Source organism: Pelodiscus sinensis, chromosome 29 (assembly GCF_052426305.1).
Source record: "Pelodiscus sinensis isolate ZL-2025 chromosome 29, ASM5242630v1, whole genome shotgun sequence".
Classification (NCBI taxonomy): Eukaryota; Metazoa; Chordata; order Testudines; family Trionychidae; genus Pelodiscus; species Pelodiscus sinensis.
This window is the reverse complement of record NC_143080.1, coordinates 3,172,026-3,186,995: the sequence shown is the minus strand read 5'-3', so window position 1 is coordinate 3,186,995 and position 14,970 is coordinate 3,172,026. Positions and strand designations below refer to the sequence as shown.

At 62.6% G+C, this 14,970-nt stretch overlaps 1 protein-coding gene across 9 annotated transcripts in view; it reads left to right on the top strand.

Moving 5' to 3' along the window:
• SRCIN1 (SRC kinase signaling inhibitor 1) overlaps nt 1-14,970 on the top strand; it is a 236,558-nt gene that overhangs the window by 121,700 nt on the left and 99,888 nt on the right. The window contains exon 1 of one of the 9 annotated variants that reach the window (XM_089773939.1): nt 4,544-5,557. The exons of 5 other annotated variants lie outside the window; for them this stretch is intronic. The gene's annotated coding sequence lies outside the window, so the exon portion shown is untranslated. Of the gene's footprint in view, nt 1-4,543; nt 5,558-14,970 lie in introns of those variants that run through there. 3 more of the 9 variants (XM_075911740.2, XM_089773938.1, XM_089773940.1) reach the window with 3 other exon arrangements.

Genomic DNA, 14,970 nt, shown 5'->3' with positions numbered 1-14,970 from the left:
TGCAGGGTGACCGAGGGCCTAGAGGGGCCGTGCTCCCAGCTCGGGGTGTGGGCTGCCGCAGAGAGCGGTGCCTCCCCCCACCCATACCCAGCCCCCCCCCCCCCCCCCGCCCTGGCGCTGCGGCTGGCGGCTCTGCCTGGCCTCTGCTCGGCCCCTGTGCTGGGGGCCTGCCGGTTTCAAACGGCTTTTCTCGTGCCCCAGCTGAAGAAAATCATCGATGTCGCCACCCGACAGAACGGGACTGGCGTGTGGGCGCCGGGGTGGGGCAGGGGATGGGAGCTTTGGGCTGTAGAAGGGGGCTCCAGCTTTGTGGGGGAGGGTCAGAGCTGGGGCAGGAGGGGGCTCCGGCTTTGGGGGGGGGTTGAGGCTGGGGCAGGAGGGGTCTCCAGCTTTGGGGGGGGTCGGGGCTGGGGCAGGAGGGAGCTCCGGCTTTGGGGGGGGTCGGGGCTGGGGCAGGAGGGGGCTCCGGCTTTGGGGGGGGTTGAGGCTGGGGCAGGAGGAGTCTCCAGTTTTGGGGGGGTTGAGGCTGGGGCAGGAGGAGTCTCCGGCTTTGGGGGGTTGAGGCTGGGGCAGGAGGGGGGTTGAGGCTGGGGCAAGAGGGGGCTCTGGCTTTGGGGGGGTCAGAGCTGGGGCAGGAGGGGGATCCAGCTTTGGGGGGGTCGGGGCTGGTGCAGGAGGGGGCTCCAGCTTTGGGGGGGGGGAGGCTGGGGCAGGAGGGGGCTCCGGCTTGGGGGGGGTTGAGGCTGGGGCAGGAGGGGTCTCTGGCTTTGGGGGAGGGGGTCAGGGCTGGGGCAGGAGGGGGCTCTGGCTTTGGGGGGGTCGGGGCTGGGGCAGGAGGGGGCTCCAGCTTTGGGGGGGGTTGAGGCTGGGGCAGGAGGGGGCTCCGGCTTTGGGGGGGTTGAGCCTGGGGCAGGAGGGGTCTCTGGCTTTGGGGGAGGGGGTCAGGGCTGGGGCAGGAGGGGGCTCTGGCTTTAGGGGGGTCGGGGCTGGGGCAGGAGGGGGCTCTGGCTTTGGGGCGGGGTCGGGGCTGGGGCAGGAGGGGGCTCTGGCTTTGGGGGGGGGTCGGGGCTGGGGCAGGAGGGGGCTCTGGCTTTAGGGGGGTCGGGGCTGGGGCAGGAGGGGGCTCTGGCTTTGGGGCGGGGTCGGGGCTGGGGCAGGAGGGGGCTCTGGCTTTGGGGGGGGGTCGGGGCTGGGGCAGGAGGGGCTGACCTCGACCAGCTCCCGGGCAGCGGTGCAGCAGGGGGTCTAAGGGTATGTCTACACTACCCTCCTAGTTCGAACTAGGAGGGTAATGTATGCATACCGCACTTGCTAATGAAGCCCGGGATTTGAATTTCCCGGGCTTCATTAGCATAAGCGGGGAGCCGCCATTTTTAAATCCCCGCTGCTTCGAACCCCGTGTAGCGCGGCTACACGGGGCTCGAACTAGGTAGTTCGGACTAGGGTGCCTATTCCGAACTACCGGTACTCCTCGTTTCACAACGTGTGTCCCCCCCGCATTCCCCCGCGACCACTCGATTGACTAGATTTGGCAGAATGCCACACGAGCCTGCGGAACTCCCTGCCACAAGCTAGTGAGGCCCAGAGGATTCCCAAAAGGAGGCGCCATTGCTAAGGGCAGCGAGAGCACCCTCGGGTACCACGCAGAGGCTAACGAGAGTGAGGCCAAGGGTTCTGAACCCTCACGCTTCGTGTGCCGTAGTGGGGGGGCTGTCTGCTCTGTACCCCGGGGTCCCCCTGACTCACCCACGTGTGGATTGGCCCAGACACCTGGTCCCAGCCTGAGCAGAGAACAAGGCTCTTCCCAAGGGGAGAGACAGAGGAAGGTCTTGTCATTCGGTTTGTTCTCGAAGGGATCCTTGCACCTTGCCCGCAGCGCCTGACACTGGCCCCAGCTGGAGAGGGGGGTCCGGACCGGAATGGCCCCGGCAGATGCATCCCCCGTCTCCCGGGCTGCAGGGCGAAGGGGTCGTGCGAGGCGTCCGTGAGCTTCCAGCCTTCAGAATGCGCTTCCCTCCTCAGAGACGGCAGCCCGGAGGCTCCGGGGGGAGGGGCAGGGAGGGGTTGTGTTTGTTGTAAGGACACAAGCTCCCTCTTGACGCTCACGCGGCAGGACAGACCCGTTCGAGCGTGCAAAATGTACACACACGGGCCTCCACGTGCGGCCTCCACACACACACACACGCACACACAGGCCTCCACGTGCAGCCTCCACACGGACACACACGCACACACACACAGGCCTCCACGTGCAGCCTCCACACGGACACACACACGCACACACAGGCCTCCATGTGTGGCCTCCACACGGACACACGCACACACACACACACACACACACACACACACACACACAGAGGCCTCCACGTGCAGCCTCCACACGGACACACACACACACACACACACAGGCCTCCATGTGCGGCCTCCACATGGACACACACACGCACACACACACAGGCCTCCACGTGCGGCCTCCACATGGACATGCACACGCACACACACACAGGCCTCCACGTGCGGCCTCCACACGGACACACACACACGCACACACACAGGCCTTCACGTGCGGCCTCCACACGGACACACACACGCCTCCACATGCGGCCTCTACACAGACACACAAAGAGGCCGGGGGGGCAGGTGCCGGGCAGTGCAGAGCCCTGAATGTGCAGGGGCCCAAGGCAACCACCTCGCTCGCCTTCCCCAAAGGCTGGGCCTGCCCATGTGTGGCATCCAAACACGTGCGCACAAACACACACACAGAGGCCTCCACATGGACACACACACACACATGCACACAGAGACCCCCACACAAATGTACATACACAAGCCTCCACGTGCAGCCTCCACAGAGACGGGGACACGCACACACACACCCCAATGCTGGTACTGTGGGACGGGTGCGGTGGCTGGCGGGGGCTGGGTTTGTGGGACGGATCGGGGTTGCTGTGGGGTTGCTGTGGGGTTGCTGTGGGGTTGCTGGGTTTTGTTTCTAGTTTGTTTCATTCCCTGCGGGTGCTTGTCTCTGGGGTGCATTGGGTGACAATTCTCTCCCGCGGCACGTCCCCTGCCAGCCGGACCGGGGGAATCGGCTGCCGCTTTCCCAGCTGCCTCCCTGCCTCTTCCTTCAGGCCAGCTGTGCCCGGTGGACCTTCCCCGGGCGCATCGCCCCCCCAGGTCGTCTGCGTGGGACCCAGCCTGGCCCATGCCCACGGTCCGGGGGCAGAGCAGAGACCTGGGCTACTAGGCAGGAGGGGCCCCGGTCCCTCCCCGCCCCTTGTGCACGCTCCTGAGCAGAGTCTGGCTGGTACAAGGGCAGGCCGCTCGTGGGGGGCTGCTGTCTCCTGTAGCAGCAGGGCAGGTGCTAGCAGGTCCCCCTCGGCCAGCCCTGCAGCTCTGAGAGCGGCGCTGGGGCAGGGGAGGACTGGTCCCGCCAGGGCCCGTGCACCATGGAGTTTCTCTCACTCTCACTCTCCTAAGGGCCAAATCACCCAGGTGGTTCCTGGCTGTCCCTGGGGGCAGCATCTTTCCCCATGTGATGAGGCCATACCCTTTGGGCATCCCCTGGTGGCTGTGTGTGGACTGGGGTTGATCCCTACTGACCGGTACCCGTAGCACTGACCAGCAGGACGGCTGCCTTGAGTCCCGTAGGCAAAAGGACCCAACCGGTCAGAGCAGTTGAGGGCAGGCAGGGGACAAAGGAAGGGAGGTTTCAGGGGAAGGGGCAGTGGCTGGCTGGGAAACATGAAGGAAGCAGCCTTAGCTGAGGGTCTAGTGATGACAATGGACCCCCCCTACTCCAAGGGGTGTGAGCCAGCCACTGCCCCTTCCCCCGAAACCTCCCTTCCTTTGTTCCCTGCCTGCCCTCAGCCGGTCGGACCGGTTGGGTCTTTTTGCCTACATGACTCAAGGCAGCCGTCCTGCTGGTACCGGCCAGCAGGGATCAACCCCAGCCCCCACACAGCCACCAGGGGATGCCCAGAGGGTCTGGCCTGCCCACCACATCACACCCCAGCAGCAGGGGGCGCTCTCAAGAGCCATGGGGTGCCCCTTGCGTGCTCACGGGCAGCGCCCGGGGACCAAATCCTGACAGGCTCTGACTTGCCTCCCCCAGCTCTACCCCGCCAGCGCCATCTTCCCACTCTGCTCCTGGGGGTGAGGGGGCCGGTTCCCCCCCAGGAGCTGACAAGAGAAGTGGCTCCCACGTGGGCATGGGGTGCAACCCCGGCCGGGCAGAATGCACGAGGGCCAGGCTCTGGGGCCGGGCTCCTGCAGGGAAGGGAGCCAGGTCACGTCAGCCTGCCTGGAGCTGGCTCTGCCGTGGGGCAGGCCCCAAATCCAGGGGGCTTAGGGCAGGAAGATGCTGCCTGGGATCGCGCCTGCAGGGGGCGGGGGCGGGCTGTTTTGGAGAGGGCAGGTGCAGACAATCGGCCCCCCCCGGGTGGAGTCAGCGGCGCCGGTTCGGTGGCTTTCCGAGGGCAGGGCGGCTGGAGCCGGGTCTGCCCTCCTCGGTCCCTCCGGAGAGGCTGGGCCCCGTCGGGCAGACCCTGCACCGGGTGAGCCGTCGGGCACTGAGGCTGGCACGTTCCCTCCTGCGCGCCTCCCCCTGCGGGCGCAAAACACCCAGGCCCGGGCACCGCGACGCCCCGCCGGCGGCCCAGTGACTCCGAGCACGCGAAGGCGCCGCCCTGGCTTTGGGGGACGCGGGGAGGGGAGCGAGGCGGCAGGCGCCTCGGCGTGGAAGGGGTTATCTGCAGAGGAGGGAGCGCCAGGCAGGCAGCAGAAGCCCGCTGGTGCGGGGTGTGCAGGGCGGAAGGCTGCAGCGCCGGAGCGCCACGGGTGCATTGCGCTCTGCGAACGGCCGGGCTCGCAGGCACCGGCTCGCTCCGAGCCCGCCACCTCTCCAAACGCGCCTGCTCTGCTCCGGGCCGCGTCCTTCCCCGGCTCCGTCTGGCTGCGCCCTCGGGAAGATTGATGAAGCTGCAGTAATAAACTGTGTTTGAAAGGGCCGCTCGCCGGACCCGCCCGCCTCCTCCCGGGGGGGGCCGAGCCGCCCCTGCCCCGTCGGGGGCCCGCCCCTCGTGCGCGGATCTCGCGGGGTGCTGCTGCTAGGGAGCGAGGCGGCTTTTGGCCGGGATCCCCAGCCGTGCCCTTCCCAGGGGGTGGGGACGCGTAAAAGGAGAGCGAGCGCACGGAGCCAGTGTGTCTGCGGCTTGCGAGGAGCGGGGCTGCCGGGCATCCGGACAGAGCTCCCCGGGGCTGGGGGGCACGTGCCCCGGAGGGCCCTGGGACACGGCAGGCAAGATGGACGGATGAATCGGCGCAGCGTTCCGGAGCGTCCTTCAGCCGCTGCCTGCCGGGGCGCACCGGGGGATTGCTACAGGCACCGGGGGATTCTGCCGCCGGAGCCTCTTTCCACCTTGCTGTGGGCGGGCGGGGGCTCCCCGGCCCAGCAGCTCTCGGACGGTGGGGGTTGTGTCCTGGAAGCCGTCCGTCCGTCCGTCCCGGCGGCACCACGCCGAGGCCAGCTGGGAGCCCATCCTGTGTGAGCCAAACGGTAAGCGAGCGGCACAGAGACGTGGGGGGACCTGCTTGCTCATGGAGCCGTCGCTCACGAGTTCACCCCGCTTTCCCTGGGGGGCCTGGCTGATTTCTCCTGGGAAGTCCAGACCCGGGTGGGGAGAGCGGCGGGTGTTTCCAAAAGCCGAGGGGGAGGTGCGCTGGGGGTACCTCCTGGCTGGAAGTAACAGGGTAACACGAGATGAGGGCTGGACAGGGCTGGCGATTTCGGGAAAGGGAGATGTACCCCCATAGGCTGCAAGCTTGGCTGGTCTGCCCCAGCTGAGCTGGGTCAAGGCCCATCTCCCCTCTAATTTTTTCCTCCATCTGTGTGCGGAATAATTTTTGTTTGAGGCACATGCAGATGTGAACCACCAGTAGACTCGCACTCTGCCAGCGCTCTGCTAATTAGCTGGCCAGCATCAGAATCGCTCCTGGATGCTGCCCACGCGCTCAGCTGACAGGGAACTGGCCAGGGCGAGGCTGGGAGGCACCTGCTAGCCAGAGAGTTTGCCTGTGGGGTGGGGAAGGGGTGTCAGGCGCTTCGGGAGGCTGGTGTGGTGCGCGCTGGCCCTAGCGTGGCCGGGCTGGTCTGGCGCTGTCAGCTCCCCTGCGTGGACTGGCCCCAGCACTACCGCAGCAATCGTACCACCCTGCCGGGGAGGGCCAGGCAGCCAGAGCCGGGGCCGGTCCCTGGGGAGAGGGGAGCAGAGAGGCAATTGGGAGCCTGATTCTGGAGCTGTAGACGGAGCTGGGAGTTGGAGCCAAAGGGCTCCCTTCCCTCTGCTGTCCTGGCCAGGCAGAGCCAAGCCCATGCCGTCGGTTACATTTTCCCCCAGGAAAGGGTCGGCCCGGTGGGGACCAGCCCTCCCTAGCAGCTGGAGAGGTACATGGGCAGGGGACAGTTCCCCCCACCGCGGGGTGGCAAAGCCGGCAGCCGCAAGGTCACCGCCCAGGGCACCCAGCACTGTGGGTCTCGCACGCTCCCGGCCGGCCCTGAGCACCCTGCCCTGGGCCCGGCGACCACTCCTGGCTTGGGGGCAGTCGGGACTCCCAGACCGAGCTGAGACCCGCAGCCAGGGCTCCGCTGGAAACGGGGACCCAATCCATGGCGGCATCCCAGGAGCGGCCAGCGCCCGTGCCGACCCAGCCCTGAGGCTGCCGTCCACCCCGTCCACCCCGTCTCGGCTGCACCTGTAACGGGCCCCTTCCGGGCCTGGCTCGGTTCTATTTTCTGGGGGGGAAGGCGTGAACATATCACTGCGGTCCCGGGGCCCCACGACCCTCCCGACCTTGGGAAGCCCGAGCGTTTCCTCTGCACTTTCCCTCCCCCTCCTTGGCGTCACCCTCGACTTACCCTGCTGCTAGAGAAGCCCAGCGGTGCTGATTGGGCCCTGGCGCTAGGCGCAGGACACCCCGGGCATGAAGGCAGCCCCCGCCCTGCACGGCTTGCGACATCCCCTGTGATTGGCGTTCGGTGGCTCCGCCTTTCCAAGTCCCCGGGGCGTCGGGGTGGCCGCTGCGGCCAGCTGGTGCGGCCTGGGATGCCTGGATTCCAGGCCCCTTCCCAGCCGGTCTCCCTCCTGGCACTGCGGGGAGCGGGGCTGTGAACGCCCTTGCTCGGGAACCCCGGAATGGCTGGGTTCCTGACGCGCCGGACAGCCCCTGGGCCCTGCAGCGTCTTTCCCGGGGGGGACGGGCGGTGTTGGTCTTTGCCATTGCCCCATTCAAGCAGGGGATGAAGCTGGGGGAGAGGGCCAGGCTGGGATCATACGGGGACTTGGGGGGAGATTTGCCTGGGGATGGAGCCCACAAACCCGATGCCTGTGGGGGCCCTCCCTGCCCTCCCCCCCATCATGGGAGGCAAGGGGAGCGGGACTCTGGCAGGAGGGGAGAGGCTGCCATTGGAATCAGCCAGGCTGCCTTGGCCCCGGGTTCCAGCGTGGGGATCCAGGAGCACATTGCACGGACCCTTCCTGGAACCCACCGCGAGGGCCTTTCGGCTCTGCAGGGAGCCGGGCTGGGACCTCGAGCAGCCCAGCTCCGACCTGCCTGCGGCTCACGCCGGGCTCTTGAAATGGCTCTTTCCAGGCACGGGGAGAGAGGCAGCCAGCTGGCGTGTTCCACCAGCGGAGCGTGTCATTAGGGGGCCGGGAGCTGCATGCTGATTGCTGGTGGGCGGGAGCCGGGCACGCTGCAGCTCCCCACGGCGGCTGCTGAACTCGGGAGCGAAGCGGCATCCTGAGCTGCAGCACAAGCCCGGCCTGACGCCGGCGCAGCACCGATTCAGCCCCCCACCGCCGCCCTGTCCCCCGCTGCCCGGCAATGCTGCACCACCCAGCTGCCCACGGACAGAAACAGCTGTCAGGCCTCCGGAGGGGCTGGGCTGCTTTTGAATGGTTGTGGGCTCCCGCATGCTCAGGTGTGCTCTCGCACACTTAGGTGTCTGTTGCACGCTCAGGTGTGCTCTTGCACACTTAGGTGTCTGTTGCACGCTCAGGTGTGCTCTAGCACACTTAGGTGTCTGTTGCACGCACGGGTATACTCTTGCATGCTCGGATGTCTGTTGCACACTCGGTTGGGCTGTCGCCCGCTTGGGTGTCTGTGGCATGCTCAAGTGTGCTCTCGCACACTCTGGTGTCTGTTGCACACTCTGGTGTCTGTTGCACGCATCAGTGAGAACATAAGAATGGCCAGACTGGGTCAGACCAACAGTCCATCCAGCCCACTGTCCTGTCTGCTGACAGTGGCCAGATGCCCCAGAGGGAGGGGACAATCCTCACAGACAAACAGAGGCGAGGGACACCATTCCTACGCATCCTGGCTAATAGCTGTTGATGGACCTAACCTCCATGAATGTATCTAGCTCTTTTTTGAACCCTGTGAACATCCTAGTCTTCACCACATCCTCTGGCGAGGAGTTCCACAGGTTGCCTGTGCGCTGCGTGAAGCAAAACTTCCTTTGGTTTGCTTTAAACCTGCTGCCTATTCACTTCATTGCGTGACCCCTCGTTCTAATTCCCGGGGAGAACCTCCCCTGCCATGGGGCGGGCAGGGGACGAATTCGGTAAAGTTTAGAAATGACTTTGTGGGGGCAAGTGGCTGCTGTGATTGATACGAGACTGTCCTCTGAGGGGGTCCCCCTCCCCTGATGTCTCTGCTCCCTGCTGGCCGTGCGCTCTTTTACAGCCCCTAGTGCTGTGGCATCCCCCCGCAGGCCAGGGTCCACGCTCTGCATTTCTCTGACCGGCACACTGGTTGTTTATTGTAGGGCCTACTCCCGTGCATCTTCATAGGCCTCCCCCCCCCCACTCCAAACTCTACCACACGGGTTCGCTCCTGGGTTCGGCTCCTGCCCTGCGGCCGATTTGCTCTCTGGCCGGAGGGAAGTCTCCTCACCTCTCTCCCTGCACCCCGGAGCACGAGCCGGACGCGAGCTTCCGGCCCTGTGGGACGTGTGAGCTTGGAGGCATGGTCAGCAGAGCCCTTTGTGTCCCAGGCAGAGGGGCCGGAGTGACGAGGCCTCCGCGCGCTCCGGGCTGGACCCTGCTGTGCCGAGCGCGAGGTTCGTGTCCAATGCGGCCGCTTGGTGCTGGGGCTTTGCACGGCCCGGCTCTAAGGGCAGCTGGGCGGGCAGGCCCAGGCGCTCTCAGGAGTGTCAGTCCCAGCACCGGCCAGGCCCAGACAGCTCCCGACCACACTGCTGGGTCTGCCACTCTCCCAGGGGAACGAGCCGCAGGGCAGGCGGAGCCCAGAGCCTGTACGGACCAGCCTGGCTAAGCCGCAGGGCATCTTGGGGCTGCGGTCCCTAGTGGGGAGCGAGACGCCATGGAGGACACAGGAGGGGGAGGGTGTGGCTGCGAGGGGAGAGGGCCGGGCATCTTGTCCTGAGAACGTCCTGGGCAGAGCAAGGACTGGTCATGACCGTGGGGCCGTTGGAGGGGGGGCCGCCGAGGAGAGCAGGGCAGTGAGGGGGCGGGGCCAGGTGGGGCAGGGCTGGTGGTAGGAGGAGAGCAGCCGCAGCTCCTGGAAAGTCAGGAGGAAAATGAGGATGCGCCCCAGCTGCCGGGGGAAGAACAGCTGATCTCGGCAGTCATTTCTCCCGGGGGCAGGGAGAGGCCAAAAGGTGCCAGGACCGGATCAGACACCTGGCAGGCCCCAGATCTCACGGAATCCTAGAACTGGAAGGGCCCTCGAGAGCCCATCGATCCCGTCCCCCGCCCTCCCGGCAGGACCAAGCACCACTGAGATCATCCCTGGCAGGTGTCTGCCCAACCTGCTCTTCAGTATGTCCAGTGATGGGGATTCCACAACCCCCCAGGCAATTTATCCCAGTGTTTAAGCCCCTGACAGGCAGGAAGTTTTTCCTAATGTCCAACCTGAACCTCCCTTGCTGCAGTTTAAGCCCATTGCTGTTTGTCCAGTCCTCAGAGACAAGGAGAACAATTTTTCTCCCTCCTCCTTATAACACCCTTTAAGATACTTGAAAACTGCTCTCGTGTCCCCTCTCAGCCTTCTCTTTTCCAAACTGAACAGGCCCAGTTCTTTCAGTCTCCCCTCCTAGCTCCTGTTCTCTCGACCTTTCATCATTTTTATTGCTCTTCTCCGGACCTTCTCCAATGTCTCCACCTCTTTCCCGAAATGTGGTGCCCAGAACTGGACACAACACTCCAACGGAGGCCTAATCAGTGCAGAGTCGAGCGGGAGAATGACGTCTCCTGTCTTGCTCCCAACACTCCTGTTCATGCCGCCCAGAATCAGGTTTGCTTTTCGTTTTGTTTTGTTTTGCAAATGTGACACCGTTGACTCCTATTTAGCTTGTGGTCCGCTCTGACCCCTAGATCCCTTTCTGCAGGGCTCCTTCCTAGCCAGTCGCTCCCCATTCTGTGTGCGAGACACGGATTGTTCCTCCCTAAGTGGAGCACTTTGCATTTGTCCTTGTTGAAATTCATCCTATTGACCTCAGCCCGTTTCTCCAGTTTGTCCAGATCAGTTTGAATTATGACCCTGCCCTCCAAAGCCCTGGCAACCCCTCCCTACTTGATATCATCCGCATGCCATCATCTAAATCGTTGATGACGATATTGAACAGAATCGGTCCCAAAACGGCCCCCTGCAAAGCCCCCCTTGTTCTGCCCTTCCAGCAGGATTGTGAACCATTAATAACTTCTCTCTGAGAACAGTAATCCAGCCAGTTCTGCACCCACCTTATAGTCGCCCCATCTAGGTTGTGTTTCCCTAGTTTATTAACAAGAAGGTCATGCGAGACCATGTCAAATGCCTTACTAAAGTCTAAAACAAAAGGCAGGACAATGTAGCACTTTAAAGACTAACAAGATGGTTTATTAAGTGTTGAACTTTCGTGGGCCAGACCCACTTCCTCAGATCAAATAGTGGAAGAAAATAGTCACAACCATATATACCAAAGGATACAATTAAAAAAATGAACACATATGAAAAGGACAAATCAAAGAAAGCTATCCAATTGGCTTGACATGATTTGTTCTTGACAAATCCACGCTGGCTGTTGTTACTTATCACCTTATTATCTTCCAGATGTTTGCAGATGAATTCCTTAATTACTTGCTCCATTATCTTCCCTGGCACAGAAGTTAAACTGACTGGTCTGTAGTTCTTATTTCCCTTTTTATATCTGGGCACTAGATTTGTCCTTTTCTAGTCTTCTGGAAACTCTCCCGACTTCCATGACTTTTCAAAGGTTCACATACCTCCTCTGCCAGCTCCTTGAGTGTTCTAGGATGCATTTTATCAGGCCCTGGTGACTTGAAAACATCTCACTTTTCAAAGTCATTTTTAACTTGTTCCTTCCCTATTTTAACTTCTGAACTGACCTGCTTTTCACTGGAGCTATGTCTAGACTACAGGCTTCTTCCGGAAGAAGCTTTTCTGGAAGAGATCGTCCAGAAAAACTTCTTCTGAAAGAGAGCGTCCGCACTGCAAAAGTGCATTGAAATCGACAGCTAGCGTCCACACTGAATGGACGCTCTCTCGCATTTAAGCTGTGGCTACTATGGGCGGAGTGGCCACTAGGGCACCTGTGCTTTTTCCTCTTTCCTCTTCTTGCAAAAGAGCTCCCTCTTCCCCGTCTACACATGCCTTTTTCTAAAAGAGTTCTTTCCCAAAAGGGGTTCTTCCTCATAGAATGAGGTTTATCAATGTTGGAAAAGCCAACATTTTTCTTTTGATTTTTTTTTTTGGAAAGAACGCGATTGCAGTGTGGACGTAAGTGTAAGTTTTTTCGGAAAAACTCCGTAGCATAGACATACCCTGGCATGCACTACACTGGGCGTCCAGTCACCACCGACCTTGGTGAAAGCGCCACAAAGAGGTGGTGAAGTGCCCTTGCCATCTCCACATTTTCTGCTATTGGTTTTCCCTCTTCATCGCGTGGTGGGCCTGCCCCGTCCGTGGTGCGCCGCCGGGAGCAGGGCCCGGGAAGTCCCAGAGGGTCCTTCGTCTCTCGCCCTCCGACAAACGAGGCACGTTGCAGCCTGGAAAGGACTCAGGGCTGACTGTGTCTGTCCTGCCCCCATGGGGTGTGCGGGCAGGAGGTACCAAGCCCTTCCAAGGGATCTAAGTGATGTTATCTGCAGCGCCAGGCAAGGTTGCTCGGCGTCGCCGCTGTCCCAGGAAGGGCGAAGCGGCAGGGACCTCCCAAATCGCCACCCAGAGTGAACAACCCCCCACCCCCAACTCAGCCTCTTTGGGGATCTCTGCCTGACACCTCCAGATGCAAGTGACCAGCTGCCAAGTTCTTCTCCCCACCACGACCACCTGCCCTGGGAAAGGGGTCCCAGAGAGGGGCACCAAAGGGAATAAAGCCGGCCCCAGCATTTTCCAGGGTGGGGGATCTCCCCCCCCTTCCCGGTGCAAGATGAAGCGAGGAGGCTTCTGAGGAGAGGCTGAGGGAGTTGGGTCTGTTTAGTCTGCAGAAGGGAAGAGTGAGGGGGGATCTGAGAGCAGCCTTCAACTTCCTGAAGGGAGGTTCCAGAGAGGATGGAGAGAGGCTGTTCTCAGTAGTGACAGATGCAGAACAAGGAGCAATGGGCTCAAGTTGCGGTGGGAGAGCTCCAGGTTGGATATTAGGAAAAACTATTTCCCTAGGAGGGTGGTGAAGCACTGGGCTGGGTTCCCTAGGGAAGTAGTGGAGTCTCCATCCCTAGGGGTGTTTAAGTCTCGGCTTGACAAAGCCCTGGCCGGGTTGATTGAGTTGGGATTGGTCCTGCCTAGAGCAGGGGGCTGGACTTGACCTTCTGAGGTCTCTTCCAGCTCTGTGGTTCTGTGATTCTAAGTCTGGGGAAGGCAGCCCAGCAAGTTTGTCGGAAAGCTAAGACGTCAGGCTGATCAGAAGTAAGGGGGGGGAGCCCCTCTCTGGCGTGGAGTACGGGATCCTGGGAAGGGGGTGGGGCGTGGGGGAGCAGAGCGATGAAGACTGAACAGTGGTTCACGAAACGGCAGATTTGACAGCGCCCAAGTCTCAAGCTGCCGTTTCCGCAGGGCAAGGAACAGAGACCTGGACGACAGCAGCTGCCGCTGCCCGGTGCCGCTCTGCGTCCCCCCCACCTCCCAGGATCTCGACACCCTTACAGAGGACATGCCAAAGCTGCCCCCACCTCCCTGGTCTGCCCTGGGCTTGTCGGTCCCCGGCTCAGCGGGTCGGCGAGGGGTGCTGGGGGACGTGGAAGGAAGGAAGGTGGGAGTCACCTTCGCGGAGTGGGGCGGGGGGGATCTAACAGGCAGTCTGGGATTTGCTGGGGGGGGCAGGCCCTAAGCTGCCCGCCCCTATCGAGCCCCAGAAAAGCTGCGGGCGATCTCTGCGCCCGTCATTAATTGCCACTCGCCTTGCGGAGCAGGCTTGGCACAAATTAACGTCACGGCGTGCAACCAGTGGCTGACTCCTGGCTGCAAAGCCGCCAGCTTGTTTTCCCTTCTCTTTCCGTGTGATGGCTGGGCCCCCCTTATCGCCCTCCACACAGAGCCATTAACCGACTGGGCAGCTGACACCGAAATGAGGCGCCATCCAGGGATCCCAAACACAGGGCCAGGAACTCTGAATTCGGTTGTCTGCTCTCTACCTGGGGGACCTTGGGCCTGTCACTTTGCGTCACCTGCCTCAGTTTCCCCATTGATGAAAAGAAAGTTACTTTGCGCCGTGCCGCGTGGGGACCTCTGGGTAGAAATGGCGCTAGAAGCGTCACTGGGGTAGTCAAAGCGGAAGGAAGGGAATCCGGGTGACTAAAACTCACCTGGAGCCTCTGGGTCCAATTCCCTGGGGGATATTGGTCAAGTCACTTAACTGCTCTGTGCCTCAGTTTACCATCCCTAAATTGAGGATGACAGCCCCCCCCCCCCTGTCTCTTAGGACAAATACTACAGGGTAGAGGGTTTCAAACTGTTTTTCTCATGCCCCAGTTGAAGAAAATCGCTGATGCTGTGACCTGACATAATGTGACTGGCGTGTGGGTTCCAGGGTGGGGCGGAGGAGGGGAGCTTTGGGGCGGAGGAGGGGGCTCTGGCTTTGGGGAGGGGGCAGAGCTGGGGCTGACCTCGAACGGCTCCAGGGCAGCGGTGCAGCCGGGGGGGCTCAGGCAGCTTCCTGCCTCTCCTGCTCCCCCCCCCCCCCCCCCGACCATGCTGCACCCAGAAGCAGCCAACAGCAGGTCCCCAGCCAATGGGAGTGCAGAGCTCGTGCTCGGGGCAGGGGCAGTGCACGGAGCCCTGTGTACTCCCCCACCCCCAAACCTAAGCCGGGCCTGCTGCCTGCCACTTCTGGGGGGTAGCACGGTCTGCGGGGCCAGGCCAGGCAGGGAGCTGCCTTAGCCCCCCGCTGCTCACCTGACCCCTGCAGCCATGATCCCCGGGGCCCGACCTCCCACCACCCAGCCCTGGGGCGCGCCCCGTCGTGGGAAAACCGCTGCTCCGGATTGCAAGAGGCTCGGATATTTCCCTATAAAGACCCAAGCTCAACGTACTTCCTGTCGTGCAAACACTGCCACCTGGTGGCTAGAATCACCGCCTGCCGTTGTGTCCTAGGTCCTATACTATTAACAGCCGGGTGGAGATTCTCCATCAGTCCCTCTATCCAGCTGTGTCCGCCGGGCGCCTTCACCGCAGGCCCCTCCTTCCTCGCGTATGTCCGTGTCTGTAGCCCTGGCGACAGAGGTTTTAACCCCAGGGCCTGGCACCGACCCACCGCAGCCCCTCCAGGCCCCTGGGGCACTGTTGGGGTCTCGGGTTTGCGGGGGGCTCCAGAGGATCTGGGTGGGGGATGTTTTCCCAGCTCGGACAGTCTGAGGCTGAGCAGGGAGAGACCCCGAGGGCAGGGGCTGTGGGCGAGGTTCCCGGATCTGCAGCGGGCGTGTGCGCGTGGGGGGCTCCCAGCTCTGTGGC